We start from the raw sequence: 12,884 nt of genomic DNA, 5'->3' as shown, positions 1-12,884 counted from the left end.
TTGACTCTTACTTCTGGCTGTGCGCCTGCCTCCTACTGACCTCCACTGAGAGGGAAGCAAAAAGACACCATGGCTAGCTAGCAGACATCTGTCCCAATCAGATTCCTAGGCGATCGTTAAGTAGAACCGCAAACTGGAAGCCATATGAGTATATAGTCTTTTCTATTCCTGTGGTAACTATATACCAACTTGTTTCATTGTTTCAAACTGATTTTCATTTGTTCATTTATTCAACAAATTTTTGATCTTATTTTATTTTATTTTATTTTTTGAGACAGGGTTTACTGTCACCCAGGTTGGAGTGCAGTGGCACATCATGGCTCACTGCAGCCTCAACTTCCCTGGGCTCAGGTGATCCTCTCACCTCAGCCTCCAGAATAGCTGAGACAACAGGCATGTGCCCACCATGCCCAGCTAATTTTTTCTTTTTTTTGAGATGGGGTTTCACCATGTTGCCAGGCTGGTTTTCGAACTCCTGAGCTCAGGCAATCTGCCTGCCTCAGCCTCCCAAAGTGTTGGAATTACAGGCATGTGCCACTGTGCCAGGTTTGACAAATATTTATTGTACTTACTATGCACCAGGGATTGTTTTAGGCCCTAGAGATAGTGCTGAACAACTGCCAAAAATCTCTTCCCCCCATGAATATTTAAAACTGGTATTGTTGATATCTTCTTATATGTTATTTCCTGCTTCTCCCAATAGACTAGAAATTCTCTGAGAGAAGGACAAATTTTCGATGTCTGGTTCTACTAGAATGTTCACTAAATACATATTTGCTGCTTGGCTGACTGAAGTTCTTACTTATTCAGGCTGACCTTAAACTAAAAAAAAAAAATGGTGTTATCATCACCATAACAGTATTTGCACCTTCAGGAAATACCAAAGGCTCACCCAGTATTAACTCCAATTCTCATAACCGTCTTTGAGTGAGGACAGTTGTAATCCCATTTCGTGGCCAAGAAAACCAAGGCCCTAGTTAAACTGAGCAACACAGCAGCCAGATTTGAACCCAGCTAGCTCTCTTTCTCCACAGAGCTCATGTCTGTGCTGCACTGGCCCTTGTCTGTAAGAGCTTTGATGGCAGGAATACGGCCTTCTTCTTCACTGTGCACCCAGTTTCTAGAAAGGAGCTGGGACCCGGTCTGCGCTCATTAAATATGCTGAGATTTGTAAGCAGCGCTGTGTCAGGCCCAGCTGGTCCCCATTCTGCTAAACTGTAGGCACAGGATCTATGCAATCTGCAGGCACAGATGAGCCTCATTCTGTGAACCAAGTCCAAGGGTTCCTTGGAGCCCCCATTTCCCACTAGGTGTGGTCTGATGTACCTGGGAGTGAGCCAGAGGCTCCTGAAGATGCATAAAACCTCACCTTCTTCTTTGGACCTTCCTGCAAATCTCCTTCCCCCATAGGCCCTTCCTCGTTAGGTTCCCAAGTTCCCATCAGCTTGGGTAATGGGGTCCCTCGGTCCACCATGAGATCTCTCCTCTGAGGACCTGGACTCTTGCTCTTCTCTCAGCAGAGGACTAGGGGCCTACCTAACCTACACGTACCTTCCCAGCCCCAGCACCCACCACTGGATTACTCCCACACTGCATGCACCCTACCTGGAGCCTCTGCATCTCTCACATAAAATCAAATCTTTTAACATTGGTGCCAAACAAAGAGTCTCAGTTTGCCTTGTCCCTCTGCTACTGAGCATCCTGACCATCCTGCTCACAGGCCAATTTCACCCCCGAGTCAGTTCCTCCAGCCCTGGCTGCCATTATTTGCATGTTCACCTCCCTGGGACTGCCTGCTCTTGAGTCTTCGGTGGACCAGGGCGTGGACCTGAGCACCCGGCACTTTGACAGTCATGACATCCCTTGCTGACTGCTGTGCTCAGGTGACAAGTGACACTCATGACCTCTCTTTTCAGCACATTTGTCCTGTTTCCTAGTGGCTGCTCCCAATTGCCAATAAAATTTGTCACTCTAGGTCACTTGATTCACTTTAGCAAGCTTGCTTTGCTACTATCTGAGGAACACTGAATTGGGTCCCAGGTAAATTGGTTCCATGCCTCCATGCTCCTTGGTGGCCACGCATGACTTAGGTAAGTCATCTAGGACAGAAGCCAAAGTTGGCTTATTGTACTTAACCACTTCGGGCTAAAGAAACACTCCTATAAGTTTTTCTGCAGAAAGCCCATCAAAAGAACCTCTTACTGATTAGGATCCCCAACATGTCCCCAGAATCAAGTGGTTCAGAGTAATTCCAGAGTGCTGACTCAACCCCAGTCCCTCCTTTTCCCCATTACTCACTTTATCCGGCTCAGTTTTGTTGGTCCTTTGAAGTGTGTTTCCCAAATTGTGTCCTGAACTGCTACCCTTCAACAAAGAAAAGAAAATTCTGGCTTAGACAAAGCTATATAGTCATCCTTTGGTTCCTGTTGGGGATTGGCTTCAGGACCTTTCTTGGACTACCAAAATTTATGGATGCTCAAGCCCCTGATATAAAATGATGTTGTATTTGCATATAACCTATGCACATCCTCCCATATGCCTTAAATCATCCACAGATTACTTGTGATAGTTAACACAAAGTAAATGCTATGGAAATTATTGTTGTACCATATTGTTTAGGGAATAATGACAAGAAAAAAGTCTGTGCATGTTGAATACAGACACAAATTTTTTTCTCAAAAAAAAAATTTTTTTTTTTAAGATGGAGTCTCACTTCTGTCAGGCGGATGGAGTTCAGTGGTGTTATCTCAGTTCACTGCACCCTCTGCCTCTTCGGGTTCAAGTGATTCTCCTTCCTCGGCCCTCCCGAGTAGCTGGGATTATAGGCATGCGCCACCACACCCAGAAAATTTTTTTATTTTATAGTAGATACGGGGTTTTCACCTGTTGGTCAGGGCGTTCTCAAACTCCTGACCTCAGCTGATCCATCTGCCTCTCAGCCCCTCCCGATGTAGCTGGGATTACAGGCATGCACCACCACGCCAGCTAATTTTTGTATTTTTAGTAGATACGGGGTTTCACCATGTTGGTCAGGCTGGTCTCAACTCCTGACCTCAGCTGATCACCTGCCTTAGCCTCCCAAATGTCAGGATTACAGGCTTGAGCCACTGTGCCCAGCCAATTACACCAAATTTTAAAAATTGTGTGCCTGGATTGGGGCGAAATGAGTTATCATCATCATGTGGGCTCCTGAAATTAGGAAAAAAAAATCAGTCTGCAGAAAATTTCCATTTCAAGGTTGTATTTGGCGATGCTTCAGAAATGGGCACAGAATTCAGAAGAGGAGCAGTGTGTGTCTTCAGGTGTTGGTGGTCACCATCGTGCCTTGGCCTCAAGGAGGTGACCTGCATACAGGTGAGTGAATCTCACAGAGCCTCCCTCTGGGATCCCAGATATTAATCCAACTCTTTGGCTAATTTCACAACCTGCCTGGAGACATCCCTAGCTGCTCCCTGCTGGACTGGTCCCAGTCCTGATGTTACCTACCATGTGTGTTGTGTGGGAGGGGGAAGGAAAGGAGACTTAGAGAGATAAATGTAAGGTATAGGAGCACTCAAGACAGGAGGCCATGAGACGGTTGTAACTGCTAATTCCTGACATGGAAGCATGAAAACCCTTAGAAGGAGGTTTTGGTAGATCCTGTGATATGTGTGATAATCCAAAGCAGTGCCGCCGACGCTAACTCCTGCAGAAGTGAGGATAGGTTATGTCATGGGCCACCCAGGGGGGATGAGTTCCATGCCAGAGAAGAGAAGGAAATGAATTGGCCCTTACAAGGAATTCTAGCTTCAGCTCCGCTACAAAGTTACCCAGCCTTCGATGACCCTCATATAGAAGGCCTCCCTATTTGAGGGAGAGAGGAGAAAGATTTCAGTCTCTTGGTCAGAATTTTTGCCCAGCTCCAGAGCTGTCAGAGAATAAACGAACCCAACCTCACATTCAGATCCTCATATGAAGCTTTCTGGAGAAGTCAAAGCCAGAGACTTCCAAGTTCAAATCAGTGCCCAACATGAATTACAATGATGGATATTATGGAAGAAGCCATTTCCAGTGATAACTGTGGGAAATCTGTGGCCTGCCTCACTGTAGGAGTAACATAGCCAAGACTCATTTCCAGCTCATCACTGAAGGCATTGTGGTTCATAAAGAAAAGGAAGGTACTTAGCTGTACAAGTTTGTGCAGCTTGGATGAGCCCAAAGCCTTTTTTCTGATACAGTGGACCTTGGTATTTGAAGAATTAACATTTCAGAGTCACCTCTTCTCGAGGGAAGTCCACTTCGGCATTTTTGGGTAGGCATAAATTTGAATCCCAGGTTGCCAGACATGGATGCAACTCACTTAGCCAAGAAACAGATCCAGCTGGCTAACCACCTGGCACCTGCACTCACCGTGCAGCCTTTACACTCGTGTGCCTTACAGCTCAGGTGCCCCTTTATGGGGAAAATGTTACATTATGATGATATTCTTTTTTTTTTTTTTTTGAGACTGAGTTTCACTCTTGTTTACCCAGGTTGGAGTGTAATGGAGCGCTCTCAGCTCACCTTGACCTCTACCCTCCCTGGTTCAAGCGATTCTCCTGCCTCAGCCTCCGAGTAGCTGGGTTTACAATAATGTGCCACCATGCCTGGCTAACTTGTATTTTTAGTAGAAAACAGGGTTTTTTCATGTGGTCAGGCTGGTCTCGAACTCCCGACCTCAAGTGATCTGCCAGGCATGGTGGCTCACGCCTGTAATCCCAACACTTTGGGAGGCCGAAGTTGGGTGGATCACGAGCCCAGGAGTTCAAGATCAGCCTGGCCAACATAGTGAAACCTTGTCTCTACTAAAAATACAAAAATTAGCTGGGCATGGTGGCGGCCTGTAGTCGCAACTACTTGGGAGGCTGAGGCAGGAGAATCCATTGAACCCAGGAGGTGGAGGCTGCAGTGAGCCGAGATCACACCACTACCACTCCAGCCTGGGCGACACAGCGAGACTGTCTCAAAAAAAGAAAAAGAAAAAAGAAAAAAGAAAATCCAGAGGTTTTGGGTTAAACCATTTGCAAACATCACAAGCCTACTGTACAAAACTCATTCTCACTCTGTTTTTTTTTAATTTTTGTTGGGAAATAGTATCACTCAAGCATCTTTCAGAAGCAAAAGAAAAAACCATTCTTTGGTTTAATGTATTTATTTATTTATTTATTTATTTTTATTTCTTATTTTGTTGAGACGGAGTCTTACTCTGTCACCCAAGCTGGAGATTCAATGGCTTGATCTCAGCTCCACTGCCAACCACTGTCTCCCAGGTTCAAGCGATTCTCCTGCTTCAGCCTCCAGAGTAGCTGGCATTACAGGCACACGACACCACGCCTGGCTGATTTTGTATTTTTACTAGAGACGGGGTTCACCATGTTTGGCCAGGCTAGTCTCAAATTCCTGCCCTCAGCTGATCCACCTGCCTCGGCCTCCCAAAAGTGCTGGGATTACAGGTGTGAGTCACCACGCCCGGCCCTCTTTGGTTAATTTTAAGCAAAAAAAAGGATTTATGAGAAAGATACTGGGAGTAGCTCACTAAATCAAGTGAAGCTTAAACATCAATTCTATGTCAGGACGTAAATGAAGGTGACCTTGGGAGCTATTGCTCCTGGCACTGGAGCACTATCATGAGACAACTCTGCTCAAACTGACTTGTCTATTTCAGTCACGTTTTTCAAATACCCAGGAGAGAGAATGTAGCTGGCCAGCTTGACAGGTGTCTCTAGCTTGGCCAGAGAACAGGATAGGGAGCACCAACATAATCACTGGGAGATCAGTTGTGAGCCCAGAAGCCACTGCAGGTTGTGTCTACTAGAGAAAGAAGGACCTGCTAGAGAAAGAGGGATCTGCCCCAATGATGGAAGCCAGCTGAAGCTGTAGATTAATTTAAAAAAAAAGTATCAAGCATCTTGCAGAAGAGCTGTGATTCTGGTTGGTAGCACAGTCCTCCCCACCGCCGCTGTTCTCTACTCATCTGGTAGAACTGGCCCTTCCCCTCCCAGTGCTCCTCACCCAGCCCCATGCAGAGGCAGAGGTCTTCAAGAGCTCTATTCTCTTGGCATCCATTGCAATGAAACTGCCTCTGATGGGAGAGAGGATAGCTTGAGGTACATATGGCCAGGCACCCCACACTCCATCAATGTATGGCCCTGAAAAAAGCAACCCCATCCCCAGCTATATGAAAGCTTTTCTCCTACATGGACCATCACTTGATCTTCCTATCCATCTCTCACTGGGAATGATCCACCTGAGAACATGACAGGAAGCCATTGCCATAGCTGTTGCTAGGTACCCCAAGTTCTGCGTTCGGATGGGACCCAGGAATTGGCATGAAGTGCTTCCAGAGCAATAACCCAATTCATCTCAGGGCTGAATCAAAAATACAGCCAGGTTGGCTGGATCGTCATCTCTTTGATGAGAAAACAAGTAAGTTAACAAGTCAGAGCAAAGGAGAGAAAGAAAAAAGCTAAAGAATTTTCATACAACTTTAAGGACTATGGAGTTCAACGGTTAAAAATGTTAAAAGTTGAAGGTTTTTAAACTAGCCCTACTACTTCAATGCCACTGTTCCTGCCTACTGTTAACAGGCCTATCCTATGGCTGGGATTATATTATTATCAGTTATTGTCACCTTTAACACCCAAGATTTATTAAAAAGTGCGTTAATGTACCAGGCACTTATTAAGCCTCTTCAACATATCATCTTACCTCATCCTTCAGCAGCTCAGTGATGGGGGTATATTATCATACCCATTTACAGATGAGGAAAGTGAGCTCCAGGGAGGTTAAGAAACTTGCCCTACGTACCTTTTGCGGGTGAGTGGTGGAACCTGGACTTGCCTGACTGCAGTACACAACCTCTTAACTGCTCTAAAATCTTATATAAAAAAAACTTATGTAACTACTACAAAATCTTATATGTAACTACTACAAATCTTATGTAAAGAAAAACTGGTCTGCTTAAAATGGAGTTGGCACTTTGAACATAAATGAACATAATGATTCAATGTTGCTACATGCAGAGGAACCTCCATGTCTTCTTCAGGCTAGAGACAATGTGGTAAGTCATTTGGGACTTGCACGTATTGCATTGAGGATCAAATCTCCAGGCCCTGGATAAATGATGGCTAACCTCATCCTTACTCTGTCTTAGCATGACAGCCAGGCTCCAACACTAACCCCTAGTAAACAGACTCTTCAATTCAACTTATCGATGCACTCTGAAGACGTTTGACTCCATTGCAACAATCCTGGGAGGATGCTCTGAGCTCTCCCCTGCCCGTTAGAGGCTGTAAGTTTGTGCAAATAACCATAAAATTAAACCCACCCAGGGAGGGCCATTGATTTTCCAATTGGGCACAGTTCGCCAGATGCTGTTGGTCTAAGAACCTGCCTTGACCTCTAGTAGTGACCGCCCGCCTGCCCTTGGCTTTTGCAGGGTGTGTTCCCAGCAGGGAAGGCCTCTCCACTAATGCTTGCTGCTGGAACTTGGGGCTGAAGACGTGGTAGGGTTCCCCATATGTTGCAGGGGAGAGGCCAGCCACACCCGGCAATGGATTCACCCTCTATCCAACCCTGGGGCTGAAGCCACCCCCAGGAGATTACAGACGCTCCCACCCCCAACTAATTAAATAGGTTGGCCTCCTGCTGTTAAAAGGGAAGAGGGCGGAAAGAAAGACAAGAGGATGCCTGAATTTAACTAGGACCTGGGTAAGTAGCTTCGCCAGCAGGACCCAGAAATCACCCATGCGTGCCTAAGCAGTCTCTAATGGGTCAGGGTGGTTCTATGCCTGAGATCTGGAGTTCTGCTTATTCTCAGCTGCCTTGGTACTTTCAAACCTGTAGTCCAAAAAATTCATCATGGAAGCTTTAACAAATTATTAAAAATAATATTGTTCTATTAATGAGTATATCTATACAGCTATTATTACACACCAATCCTTGTGTTCAAACATTGGAATTAAAGTGACTATTCAAAGACATTATTTGTTTCTTGTAGTACAACTTGAAGACGATTCTACCCCCTTCCACACATACGCCCACTCGCACGCACACACACAGAGAATAGGCTTCTGAATGATATCCATGCAACTATAAATTTAGATGGAAACTAAAATTGTGGTTTCCAACTTAAGGAAAGAAACCCCTTAGACTTTTTCAGTTCAGCCTAACAAGCGAGTTACTAATTGTTTCAGTTCTGGTTTTTAGCTACAAATCATTTAGAAGGAAAGAGGTTCAGAGGTGGCAAAGAGGAAGGCAGTTGTAATAATGGGAAATATGGACTAAATTAAAATGATCCTAAGTCACAGCACAACTAGGCCTCTTTGCCACAACTTTTGACATTCTAATTAGGGTAAATGATTATGCAAATCCAGTCAGTCGCTCTTTTCCCCCCCAGCTGAAGTGCTTGTGATTGTTCAAGTGAGGACTGTTGATGGCATAATTAAAGCTCTCCTAAAAATTAATTGAGAATCGGAGGACAACCTCCAAAGATGCCCTAATTTGTGGGCAGCCCAGCACAGCTGTCCTTTTGTCCTGCCTGCCACCAGGACGCCTCGAGTTTCCCCATCAAGTATAATAGAATGTGACACTCGAGGTGTTCTCAAGCCTCAGTCCTCATGAGTGGAGTGGAGGACGGTACAGCAGGAGTCCAGCACACCTAGGTCACCTCCTTCTGGGCATGTTAGCTGAGGAAACAGGGTTGGGGGTGAACCCAAATACAGAGCACAAAGCACCTGAGTTTGGGGGCACCTATGAAATGAAATTGATCATGAGTTGATAAGTGTTGAAACAGCCTAACATGTACTTGGTTGGTTGGTGGTAGGGTAGGGTAAGTATAGTAATTTGCTTTGCTTTTGTATATGTTTAATATATTAATTTTTTAAAATTAATGCATGCACTGCCAAAAATAACATCTGTTATGGAGAGAAAGTTCTTATTAGCAAAAGTTAGCTTTTGGTTATCTTTTAATGGGGCAGAGTTCTGGAGATACTAATCTTTAAAAGTGGGTATACTGTTCTATTACTTCTCCTTAATCACCTCTCATTACATCAATGAACCATGCCCAGATCTGGCCCTTAGCTCCTTCGCAGTTTCGCCCTAACGCTTGGGAAGAACAAAGACTGAATGGATTAGGAAAGAACACCAAGCCAAGTGAGAGAGCAGAAGAGCTCTATGTGGGGGAGAAAAGTAAGAGAGATTACCCAGGTAATCCAACCAGAGGATAACTGAGCAGCTGACTTGTGAAGTGTGACTTCGAGGTCATAAAAACACAATACATCCTATCTGACTTTAAACAGAAAAATAAGTTATGTAAAGCCCCTAAATTAAAAAAATTAAAAGTTCCGGAAAACCAAGGGGCAAACTCTCTACAGAGTAACAAGCTTCCCGGGACAGCAATGAGTAAGGATGCTGAGGGAGAAGGGTTGATAGTTTCAATTCTGTAGGTGGAAGTTTTTAAATCTGGGGAGCCCCTTGGCTATAGGAATCATGCTACCAGATAGCTGCCAGCCTTGGAGATCACTCATCTTCCCTGGTGCAGCATGATGCTTTTTTCTTTATCTTTTAGGAGTATCCATGACTGGGGTAATTAATGAGCTCATAAAAACCTGCTCCAACCAGGCTGTGCCCAATGTTTCCTAGCTTTGTTAGAAAAACTTGACAGAATCAGTGTGGCCTAATTAATTGGTCTCAGGTAGTAACTAAATCAAAGATGTCTTGGGTACCCTGGGAAGCTGGAGTCTTCTCTTTCCTGAGAATCAATCAGCTCAAGATTGATGAAGGGCTGCTAAGGTCAGGCTTAGAAACACAAAACCATCTGCCAACTCTCTAGGGCTGATATCTGCAGTAGAGCAATTTTAGAAGAACAGGTGCTCACTTTTAACTTACCTCTTCTTTTCTTTTATGCTGAAATCGTGATTTTTAGCTAGAAAGTACCTCCAGTTGGTTGATGAAATACACAAACTGTCTATTGTAACTTAAAAAACATGGCCCAAAGGTATTGAGATAACTTCAGCTGACTATTACCCAAAGTCATAGGCCATGCATCCCTGACAGTGGCCACTCTGGCCTCCCCAGAAGTATTTGGCAGCATCAGGAAACAGTGACTAGAAGTCACTGCCCCAAGAAGATGAAGCCAAGGAACACTGTTTCATCCTCAGAATGATGCAGGACTGTGGAACAGATCCAATTTGGCCCATCTACTTTGCAAAGCATGCTCAAGAGCCATAAAGTCCTTGAAAGCTGACACTTAAATGTTGCTGGTTCCTTGAAAGTATCTTCTGGCTCAATAGTCTGAGAACATTTTCAAAAGTCTTTGATGATGAACTGTAAGCACATCCATATGTTTGGTGATGATGGTTCAATGACAGGAGGTGCCTTGGCTCAGTATAAAAAAGGTTCAAGATTTACATCAGGTTTTCTTCTTCTTCCTCTTTTTTTTGAGACACAGTCTTGCTCTGTCGCCCAGACTGGAGTGCAATGGCACGATCTCAGCTCATTGCAATCTCCGCCTCCCGGCTTCAAGCGATTCTCCTGCCTCAGCCTCCTGAGTAGCTGAGATTACAGGTGCCCACCACCACGGCCGGCTAATTTTTGTATTTTTAGTAGAGACAAGGTTTCATCATGTTGGCTAGGCTGGTCTCAAACTCCTGACCTCAGGTGATCCACTTGCCTCGGCCTCCCAAAGTGCTGGGATTACAGGTGTGAGCCACTACACCTGGCCAAGTTTTCTTTTTAGTGAAGGTATCCTTGTTCCTGCTAACCAGTTATGCTCCCATCTTCCCAAGAATATAAGAAACTTCCCAAAACTCATGTGGCAGATTCTATTTTCCAAAGGTAGCTGCAGTTAAATATATTTCATCCTGTATGCTCTTCTTACAATGTGATATTGATGCTTCTCTATCAAGAGGTTGGATTCACGGTTCCTGTCCCTTGAGCCTCGACAGAACTTTGTAAATGCCTCCAACAGTAGAATGTAGCAGAAGCGAAATGGTGTGAGTCTAACTCACAAAAGGTGACACAGCTTCCACTTGGCTCCCTCAGGGCATGTGCCTTATGACCTAAGCCAACGGGGAGGAAGTCCAGTGATCCTAAACCTTCCATGCTAGAAACATCATATGAAGAGACCACATAGAATTAAAGATGCCCAAGGAGCTCTAATTGTTCCAGCTTCCAGCTATTTGAGTGTTCCCAACCCAGGCTCCAAACATGTGAGCAAACAAGCCTTCAGATGACCACAACCTCTACCTTTGAGCCACCCAGGTGAAACCAAGATGAGTAGAGACAAGCTTTCCCCATTATGTCTTGTAAAAATTTCCAACCCACAGAATCTGTATGTGTAATAAATGGTTGTTTTATGCCTCTAAATTTTGGGAGTAATTTGTTACACAGAATAGTAACCAGAACAATACTTGAGGGGTATTCCTTGAAGTGTGAAAGGGCATTAGGTTTGCAGTCATATAGCCTGGTTTTGAATCCAGACCTAACCACTTTACTGAGTGACCTTAAGAAGGTCAGTTTCCTTTCTGAGCATTGCTTTCCTCATCTATAAAATGGGGTTAATAATGGCTACCCACGCAGGGCACAGTGGCTCACGCCTGTAATCCCAGCACTTTGGGAAGCTAAGGCGGGCAGATCACTTCAGGTCAGGAGTTCAAGACCATCCTAGCCAACATGGTGAAACCCCATCTCTAATAAAAATACAAAAATTAGCCGGTTGCAGTGGCAGGTGCCTGTAATCCCAGCTACTCAGGAGGCAGAAGCAGGAGAATCACTTGAGCCCGGGAAGCAGAGGGTGCAGTGAGCTGAGATTGCACCACTGCACTCCAGCCTGGGTGACAGAGCGAGACTCCATCTAAAAAAATTTTTTTTAAAATCGTTACCCAAATATATATCAAATTTAAAAATTAAGATGCAAAACAATGTGATTAGTTGGCCACCATTAATGTTAGACCTAGGTATATGCACAGAGACATATGTACATAGACAAACATACCCACATTGATACATTTGTTCATGTATAAACTTAACTAGGAGAATAAAAATTTGAGAGTCATTGCCTCTGAGGAAGGGAATGGTAGATTAGGGATCAGAGCTGGGAGGGAGACTTACTTTTCACTGTGTATACTTTTGCATTACTTGAATCATCTACCAAATGTTTGCACTAATAATTTTGAAACAATTATAAAATTAAAATAAATAATATTTTGTAAATTTTATAGCAAATTTTGTGTAACAAGTATTAAAATGTTTAATAAAAATAATACTTAAGGCTGGGTGCAGTGGCTCATGCCTGTAATCCTAGCACTTTGGGAGGCTAAGGCGGGTAGATCACTTGAGGTCGGGAATTCAAGACCAGTCTGACCAACATGGTGAAATCCCTTCTCTACTAAAAATGCAAAAACTAGATGGGCATGGTGGCGCATGCTTGTTCCCAGCTACTTGGGAGGCTGAGGCAGGAGAATTGCTTGAACCCGGGAGGTGGAGGTTGCAGTAAGCTGAGATCATGCCATTACACTCCAGCCTGGGTGACAGAGAGAGACTCCATCTCAAAAAAAGAAAGAAAGAAGGAAAGAAGGAAAGAAGGAAGGAAGGAAGGAAGGAAGGAAGGAAGGAAGGAAGGAAGGAAGGAAGGAAGGAGAGAGAGAACAGAAAGAAGAAGAAAGAAAGAAGAAAGAAAAAGAAAGAAGAAAGAAAGAAGAAGAAGAAGAAAAAAGAAGAAAAGAAGGAAAAAAGGAAGGAAGGAAATAAGGAAGGAAGAAAAGGAAAGAAGGAAAGAAAGAAAAAAAGATTTTCAATAGGAGATTGAGGGCTGGTTTAATAAATTGTGGTATAGCTATACTTTGGAATAAAGTTCAAACATTAGA

Source organism: Rhinopithecus roxellana, unplaced genomic scaffold (assembly GCF_007565055.1).
Source record: "Rhinopithecus roxellana isolate Shanxi Qingling unplaced genomic scaffold, ASM756505v1 contig3809, whole genome shotgun sequence".
In the NCBI taxonomy this organism is placed as follows: domain Eukaryota; kingdom Metazoa; phylum Chordata; class Mammalia; order Primates; family Cercopithecidae; genus Rhinopithecus; species Rhinopithecus roxellana.
This window is presented reverse-complemented; position numbering follows the sequence as displayed.